This window comes from Lutra lutra, chromosome 9 (genome assembly GCF_902655055.1).
Source record: "Lutra lutra chromosome 9, mLutLut1.2, whole genome shotgun sequence".
Taxonomy (NCBI): Eukaryota; Metazoa; Chordata; class Mammalia; order Carnivora; family Mustelidae; genus Lutra; species Lutra lutra.
The window spans coordinates 93002044-93010802 of NC_062286.1; positions in this window are offsets into that span (position 1 = coordinate 93002044).

The window sequence follows — 8759 nt, forward strand, 5'->3', positions numbered from 1 at the left end:
CCACTTGGTCGTGGTGAATAATCCTTTTAATGTACTGTTGAATCCTCTTGGCTAGTATTTTGGTGGATAGTAAAATTTTTTACAGATGCTGTGGCTCCATAGGGGGTCCTTATTGGGCCATTCACTCCATTGGCACAGCTCAGTCTCCGAACTGAGAGGAGCTTCTGGAAATACATAGAGAGGACAAAGGGGAGAGGGGGCGAGGCCTTTGACCTTTGCCTTAAATCCCAAATGAAAGGATTCTCTCCCAAAGAATTAAGGAAGCCCCTATACTTTCTCCTCCAAGATTCCCACACCCTCCCCATTTGAGTCCTCAGAAGAGAAACTCAGCTAAGGCCCCTAGGAAAAGGAAGGGCTCTTGGTTCCATTTCTATTGACCCTTTTCTGTAACTCCTTTCTTTGGCAGGATGCAGTGCTCAGGTTTTCAAAGGCTAATCTCTGAATCCCAGCTGGGGGCCTGCAATTCTCCATGCTAACAGCAGAGGGCGCTCCTGGAAAGGGTGAAGAATCCTATCCCGCCCCACCCCTTGGTCAGTCTGGCTTTTTAGGGGCTGGGTGCAGGAGACAGGGGAGAGCAGTGGTGTGTGTGTGTGTGTGTGTGTGTGTGTGTGTGTGTGTGTGTGTGTGTGTGTGTAAAATCCTAGGCAGACTGAAAAGCCTGGCCACACCTATGTGTCCCTGCTTCTTTTTATTTTTTAATTTTTATTAATTTTATTTTTTATAAAGATATAATATATTTTTATCCCCAGGGGTACAGGTCTGTGAATCACCAGGTTTACACACTTCACAGCACTCACCATAGCACATACCCTCCCCAGTGGCCATAATCCCACCCCCCTCCCAAGCCCCCTCCCCCCATCAACCCTCAGTTTGTATTGTGAGATTAAGAGTCACTTATGGTTTGTCTCCCTCCCAACTCCATCTTGTTTCATTTACTCTCCTCCTATCCCCTTAACCCCCCATGTTGCATCTCCTATCCCTCCTATCAGGGAGATCATATGATAGTTGTCTTTCTCCGATTGACTTATTTCGCTAAGCATGATACCCTCTAGTTCCATCCACGTCGTCGCAAATGGCAAGATTTCATTTCTTTTGATGGCTGCATAGTATTCCATTGTGTATATATACCACATCTTCTTTATCCATTCTTCTGTTGATGGACATCTAGGTTCTTTCCATAGTTTGGCTATTGTAGACATGGCTGCTCTAAACATTCGGGAGCACGTGCCCCTTCGGATCACTACGTTTGTATCTTTAGAGTAAATACCCAGCCGTGCAATTGCTGGGTCCTAGGGTAGTTCTATTTTCAACATTTTGAGGAACCTCCAGGCTGTTTTCCGGAGTGGTTGCACCAACTTGCATTCCCACCAACAGTGTAGGAGGGTTCCCCTTTCTCCGCATCCTCGCCAGCATCTGTCATTTCCTGACTTGTTCATTTTAGCCATTCTGACTGGTGTGAGGTGATATCTCATGGTGGTTTTGATTTGTATTTCCCTGATGCCGAGTGACGTGGAGCACTTTCTCATGTGTCTGTTGGCCATCTGGATGTCTTCTTTGCAGAAATGTCTGTTCATGTCCTCTGCCCATTTCTTGATTGGATTATTTGTTCTTTGGGTGTTGAGTTTGCTAAGTTCTTTATAGATTTTGGACACTAGCCCTTTATCTGATTTGTCATTTGCAAATATCTTCTCCCATTCTGTCAGTTGTCTTTTGGTTTTGTTAACCGTTTCCTTTGCTGCGCATAAGCTTTTGATCTTGATAAAATCCCAATAGTTCATTTTTGCCCTTGCTTCCCTTGCTTTTGGCGATGTTCCTAGGAAGATGTTGCTGCGGCTGAGGTCGAAGAGGTTGTTGCCTGTGTTCTCCTCAAGGATTTGGATGGATTCCTTTCTCACATTGAGATCCTTCATCCATTTTGAGTCTATTTTCGTGTGTGGTGTAAGGAAATGATCCACTTTCATTTTTCTGCATGTGGCTGTCCAATTTTCCCAAGAGCATTTATTGAAGAGGCTGTCTTTTTTCCACTGGACATTCTTTCCTGCTTTGTCAAAGATTAGTTGACCATAGAGTTGAGGGTCTATTTCTGGGCTCTCTATTCTGTTCCATTGGTCTATGTGTCTGTTTTTGTGCCAGTACCATACTGTCTTGATGATGACAGCTTTGTAATAGAGCTTGAAGTCCGGAATTGTGATGCCACCAACTTTGGCTTTCTTTTTCAATATTCCTTTGGCTCTTCGAGGTCTTTTCTGGTTCCATATAAATTTTAGGATTATTTGTTCCATTTCTTTGAACAAAATGGATGGTATTTTGATCGGAATTGCATTAAATGTGTAGATTGCTTTAGGTAGCATAGACATTTTCACAATATTTATTCTTCCAATCCAGGACATGGAACATTTTTTTTTCCATTTCTTTGTGTCTTCCTTAATTTCCTTCATGAGTACTTTATAGTTTTCTGAGTATAGATTCTTAGTCTCTTTGGTGAGGTTTATTCCTAGGTATCTTATAGTTTTGGGTGCAATTGTAAATGGGATTGACTCCTTCATTTCTCTTTCTTCTGTCTTGTTGTTGGTGTAGAGAAATGCAACTGATTTCTGTGCATTGATTTTATATCCTAACACTTTGCTGAATTCCTGTACAAGTTCTAGCAGTTTCGGAGTGGAGTCTTTTGGGTTTTACACATATATAGTATCATATCATCTGCGAAGAGTGATAGTTTGGACTTCTTCTTTGCTGATTTGGATGGCTTTAATTTCCTTTTGTTGTCTGATTGTTGAGGCTAGGACTTCTAGTACTATGTTGAATAGCAGTGGTGATAATGAACATCTTTGCCGTGTTCCTGACCTTAGAGGAAATGCTCTCAGTTTTTCTCTGTTGAGAATGATATTTGCGGTGGGCTTTTCATAGATGGCTTTGATAATATTGAGGTATGTGCCCTCTATCCCTACCCTTTGAAGGGTTTTGATCAGGAAGGGATACTGTACTTTGTCAAATGCTTTTCAGCATGTATTGAGAGTATCATACGGTTCTTGTTCTTTCTTTTATTAATGTGTGGTATCACATTGCTTGGTTTGCGGATGTTGAACCAACCTTGCAGCCCTGGAATAAATCCCACTTGGTCGTGGTGAATAATCCTTTTAATGTACTGTTGAATCCTCTTGGCTAGTATTTTGGTGGATAGTAAAATTTTTTACAGATGCTGTGGCTCCATAGGGGGTCCTTATTGGGCCATTCACTCCATTGGCACAGCTCAGTCTCCGAACTGAGAGGAGCTTCTGGAAATACATAGAGAGGACAAAGGGGAGAGGGGGCGAGGCCTTTGACCTTTGCCTTAAATCCCAAATGAAAGGATTCTCTCCCAAAGAATTAAGGAAGCCCCTATACTTTCTCCTCCAAGATTCCCACACCCTCCCCATTTGAGTCCTCAGAAGAGAAACTCAGCTAAGGCCCCTAGGAAAAGGAAGGGCTCTTGGTTCCATTTCTATTGACCCTTTTCTGTAACTCCTTTCTTTGGCAGGATGCAGTGCTCAGGTTTTCAAAGGCTAATCTCTGAATCCCAGCTGGGGGCCTGCAATTCTCCATGCTAACAGCAGAGGGCGCTCCTGGAAATGGTGAAGAATCCTATCCCGCCCCACCCCTTGGTCAGTCTGGCTTTTTAGGGGCTGGGTGCAGGAGACAGGGGAGAGCAGTGGTGTGTGTGTGTGTGTGTGTGTGTGTGTGTGTGTGTGTGTGTGTGTGTAAAATCCTAGGCAGACTGAAAAGCCTGGCCACACCTATGTGTCCCTGCTTCTTTTTATTTTTTAATTTTTATTAATTTTATTTTTTATAAAGATATAATATATTTTTATCCCCAGGGGTACAGGTCTGTGAATCACCAGGTTTACACACTTCACAGCACTCACCATAGCACATACCCTCCCCAGTGGCCATAATCCCACCCCCCTCCCAAGCCCCCTCCCCCCATCAACCCTCAGTTTGTATTGTGAGATTAAGAGTCACTTATGGTTTGTCTCCCTCCCAACTCCATCTTGTTTCATTTACTCTTCTCCTATCCCCTTAACCCCCCATGTTGCATCTCCTATCCCTCCTATCAGGGAGATCATATGATAGTTGTCTTTCTCCGATTGACTTATTTCGCTAAGCATGATACCCTCTAGTTCCATCCACGTCGTCGCAAATGGCAAGATTTCATTTCTTTTGATGGCTGCATAGTATTCCATTGTGTATATATACCACATCTTCTTTATCCATTCTTCTGTTGATGGACATCTAGGTTCTTTCCATAGTTTGGCTATTGTAGACATGGCTGCTCTAAACATTCGGGTGCACGTGCCCCTTTGGATCACTACGTTTGTATCTTTAGAGTAAATACCCAGCCGTGCAATTGCTGGGTCATAGGGTAGTTCTATTTTCAACATTTTGAGGAACCTCCAGGCTGTTTTCCGGAGTGGTTGCACCAACTTGCATTCCCACCAACAGTGTAGGAGGGTTCCCCTTTCTCCGCATCCTCGCCAGCATCTGTCATTTCCTGACTTGTTCATTTTAGCCATTCTGACTGGTGTGAGGTGATATCTCATGGTGGTTTTGATTTGTATTTCCCTGATGCCGAGTGACGTGGAGCACTTTCTCATGTGTCTGTTGGCCATCTGGATGTCTTCTTTGCAGAAATGTCTGTTCATGTCCTCTGCCCATTTCTTGATTGGATTATTTGTTCTTTGGGTGTTGAGTTTGCTAAGTTCTTTATAGATTTTGGACACTAGCCCTTTATCTGATTTGTCATTTGCAAATATCTTCTCCCATTCTGTCAGTTGTCTTTTGGTTTTGTTAACCGTTTCCTGTGCTGCGCATAAGCTTTTGATCTTGATAAAATCCCAATAGTTCATTTTTGCCCTTGCTTCCCTTGCTTTTGGCGATGTTCCTAGGAAGATGTTGCTGCGGCTGAGGTCGAAGAGGTTGTTGCCTGTGTTCTCCTCAAGGATTTGGATGGATTCCTTTCTCACATTGAGATCCTTCATCCATTTTGAGTCTATTTTCGTGTGTGGTGTAAGGAAATGATCCACTTTCATTTTTCTGCATGTGGCTGTCCAATTTTCCCAAGAGCATTTATTGAAGAGGCTGTCTTTTTTCCACTGGACATTCTTTCCTGCTTTGTCAAAGATTAGTTGACCATAGAGTTGAGGGTCTATTTCTGGGCTCTCTATTCTGTTCCATTGGTCTATGTGTCTGTTTTTGTGCCAGTACCATACTGTCTTGATGATGACAGCTTTGTAATAGAGCTTGAAGTCCGGAATTGTGATGCCACCAACTTTGGCTTTCTTTTTCAATATTCCTTTGGCTCTTCGAGGTCTTTTCTGGTTCCATATAAATTTTAGGATTATTTGTTCCATTTCTTTGAACAAAATGGATGGTATTTTGATCGGAATTGCATTAAATGTGTAGATTGCTTTAGGTAGCATAGACATTTTCACAATATTTATTCTTCCAATCCAGGACATGGAACATTTTTTTTTCCATTTCTTTGTGTCTTCCTTAATTTCCTTCATGAGTACTTTATAGTTTTCTGAGTATAGATTCTTAGTCTCTTTGGTGAGGTTTATTCCTAGGTATCTTATAGTTTTGGGTGCAATTGTAAATGGGATTGACTCCTTCATTTCTCTTTCTTCTGTCTTGTTGTTGGTGTAGAGAAATGCAACTGATTTCTGTGCATTGATTTTATATCCTAACACTTTGCTGAATTCCTGTACAAGTTCTAGCAGTTTCGGAGTGGAGTCTTTTGGGTTTTACACATATATAGTATCATATCATCTGCGAAGAGTGATAGTTTGGCTTCTTCTTTGCTGATTTGGATGGCTTTAATTTCCTTTTGTTGTCTGATTGTTGAGGCTAGGACTTCTAGTACTATGTTGAATAGCAGTGGTGATAATGAACATCTTTGCCGTGTTCCTGACCTTAGAGGAAATGCTCTCAGTTTTTCTCTGTTGAGAATGATATTTGCGGTGGGCTTTTCATAGATGGCTTTGATAATATTGAGGTATGTGCCCTCTATCCCTACCCTTTGAAGGGTTTTGATCAGGAAGGGATACTGTACTTTGTCAAATGCTTTTCAGCATGTATTGAGAGTATCATACGGTTCTTGTTCTTTCTTTTATTAATGTGTGGTATCACATTGCTTGGTTTGCGGATGTTGAACCAACCTTGCAGCCCTGGAATAAATCCCACTTGGTCGTGGTGAATAATCCTTTTAATGTACTGTTGAATCCTCTTGGCTAGTATTTTGGTGGATAGTAAAATTTTTACAGATGCTGTGGCTCCATAGGGGGTCCTTATTGGGCCATTCACTCCATTGGCACAGCTCAGTCTCCGAACTGAGAGGAGCTTCTGGAAATACATAGAGAGGACAAAGGGGAGAGGGGGCGAGGCCTTTGACCTTTGCCTTAAATCCCAAATGAAAGGATTCTCTCCCAAAGAATTAAGGAAGCCCCTATACTTTCTCCTCCAAGATTCCCACACCCTCCCCATTTGAGTCCTCAGAAGAGAAACTCAGCTAAGGCCCCTAGGAAAAGGAAGGGCTCTTGGTTCCATTTCTATTGACCCTTTTCTGTAACTCCTTTCTTTGGCAGGATGCAGTGCTCAGGTTTTCAAAGGCTAATCTCTGAATCCCAGCTGGGGGCCTGCAATTCTCCATGCTAACAGCAGAGGGCGCTCCTGGAAATGGTGAAGAATCCTATCCCGCCCCACCCCTTGGTCAGTCTGGCTTTTTAGGGGCTGGGTGCAGGAGACAGGGGAGAGCAGTGGTGTGTGTGTGTGTGTGTGTGTGTGTGTGTGTGTGTGTGTGTGTAAAATCCTAGGCAGACTGAAAAGCCTGGCCACACCTATGTGTCCCTGCTTCTTTTTATTTTTTAATTTTTATTAATTTTATTTTTTATAAAGATATAATATATTTTTATCCCCAGGGGTACAGGTCTGTGAATCACCAGGTTTACACACTTCACAGCACTCACCATAGCACATACCCTCCCCAGTGGCCATAATCCCACCCCCCTCCCAAGCCCCCTCCCCCCATCAACCCTCAGTTTGTATTGTGAGATTAAGAGTCACTTATGGTTTGTCTCCCTCCCAACTCCATCTTGTTTCATTTACTCTTCTCCTATCCCCTTAACCCCCCATGTTGCATCTCCTATCCCTCCTATCAGGGAGATCATATGATAGTTGTCTTTCTCCGATTGACTTATTTCGCTAAGCATGATACCCTCTAGTTCCATCCACGTCGTCGCAAATGGCAAGATTTCATTTCTTTTGATGGCTGCATAGTATTCCATTGTGTATATATACCACATCTTCTTTATCCATTCTTCTGTTGATGGACATCTAGGTTCTTTCCATAGTTTGGCTATTGTAGACATGGCTGCTCTAAACATTCGGGTGCACGTGCCCCTTTGGATCACTACGTTTGTATCTTTAGAGTAAATACCCAGCCGTGCAATTGCTGGGTCATAGGGTAGTTCTATTTTCAACATTTTGAGGAACCTCCAGGCTGTTTTCCAGAGTGGTTGCACCAACTTGCATTCCCACCAACAGTGTAGGAGGGTTCCCCTTTCTCCGCATCCTCGCCAGCATCTGTCATTTCCTGACTTGTTCATTTTAGCCATTCTGACTGGTGTGAGGTGATATCTCATGGTGGTTTTGATTTGTATTTCCCTGATGCCGAGTGACGTGGAGCACTTTCTCATGTGTCTGTTGGCCATCTGGATGTCTTCTTTGCAGAAATGTCTGTTCATGTCCTCTGCCCATTTCTTGATTGGATTATTTGTTCTTTGGGTGTTGAGTTTGCTAAGTTCTTTATAGATTTTGGACACTAGCCCTTTATCTGATTTGTCATTTGCAAATATCTTCTCCCATTCTGTCAGTTGTCTTTTGGTTTTGTTAACCGTTTCCTGTGCTGCGCATAAGCTTTTGATCTTGATAAAATCCCAATAGTTCATTTTTGCCCTTGCTTCCCTTGCTTTTGGCGATGTTCCTAGGAAGATGTTGCTGCGGCTGAGGTCGAAGAGGTTGTTGCCTGTGTTCTCCTCAAGGATTTGGATGGATTCCTTTCTCACATTGAGATCCTTCATCCATTTTGAGTCTATTTTCGTGTGTGGTGTAAGGAAATGATCCACTTTCATTTTTCTGCATGTGGCTGTCCAATTTTCCCAAGAGCATTTATTGAAGAGGCTGTCTTTTTTCCACTGGACATTCTTTCCTGCTTTGTCAAAGATTAGTTGACCATAGAGTTGAGGGTCTATTTCTGGGCTCTCTATTCTGTTCCATTGGTCTATGTGTCTGTTTTTGTGCCAGTACCATACTGTCTTGATGATGACAGCTTTGTAATAGAGCTTGAAGTCCGGAATTGTGATGCCACCAACTTTGGCTTTCTTTTTCAATATTCCTTTGGCTCTTCGAGGTCTTTTCTGGTTCCATATAAATTTTAGGATTATTTGTTCCATTTCTTTGAACAAAATGGATGGTATTTTGATCGGAATTGCATTAAATGTGTAGATTGCTTTAGGTAGCATAGACATTTTCACAATATTTATTCTTCCAATCCAGGACATGGAACATTTTTTTTCCATTTCTTTGTGTCTTCCTTAATTTCCTTCATGAGTACTTTATAGTTTTCTGAGTATAGATTCTTAGTCTCTTTGGTGAGGTTTATTCCTAGGTATCTTATAGTTTTGGGTGCAATTGTAAATGGGATTGACTCCTTCATTTCTCTTTCT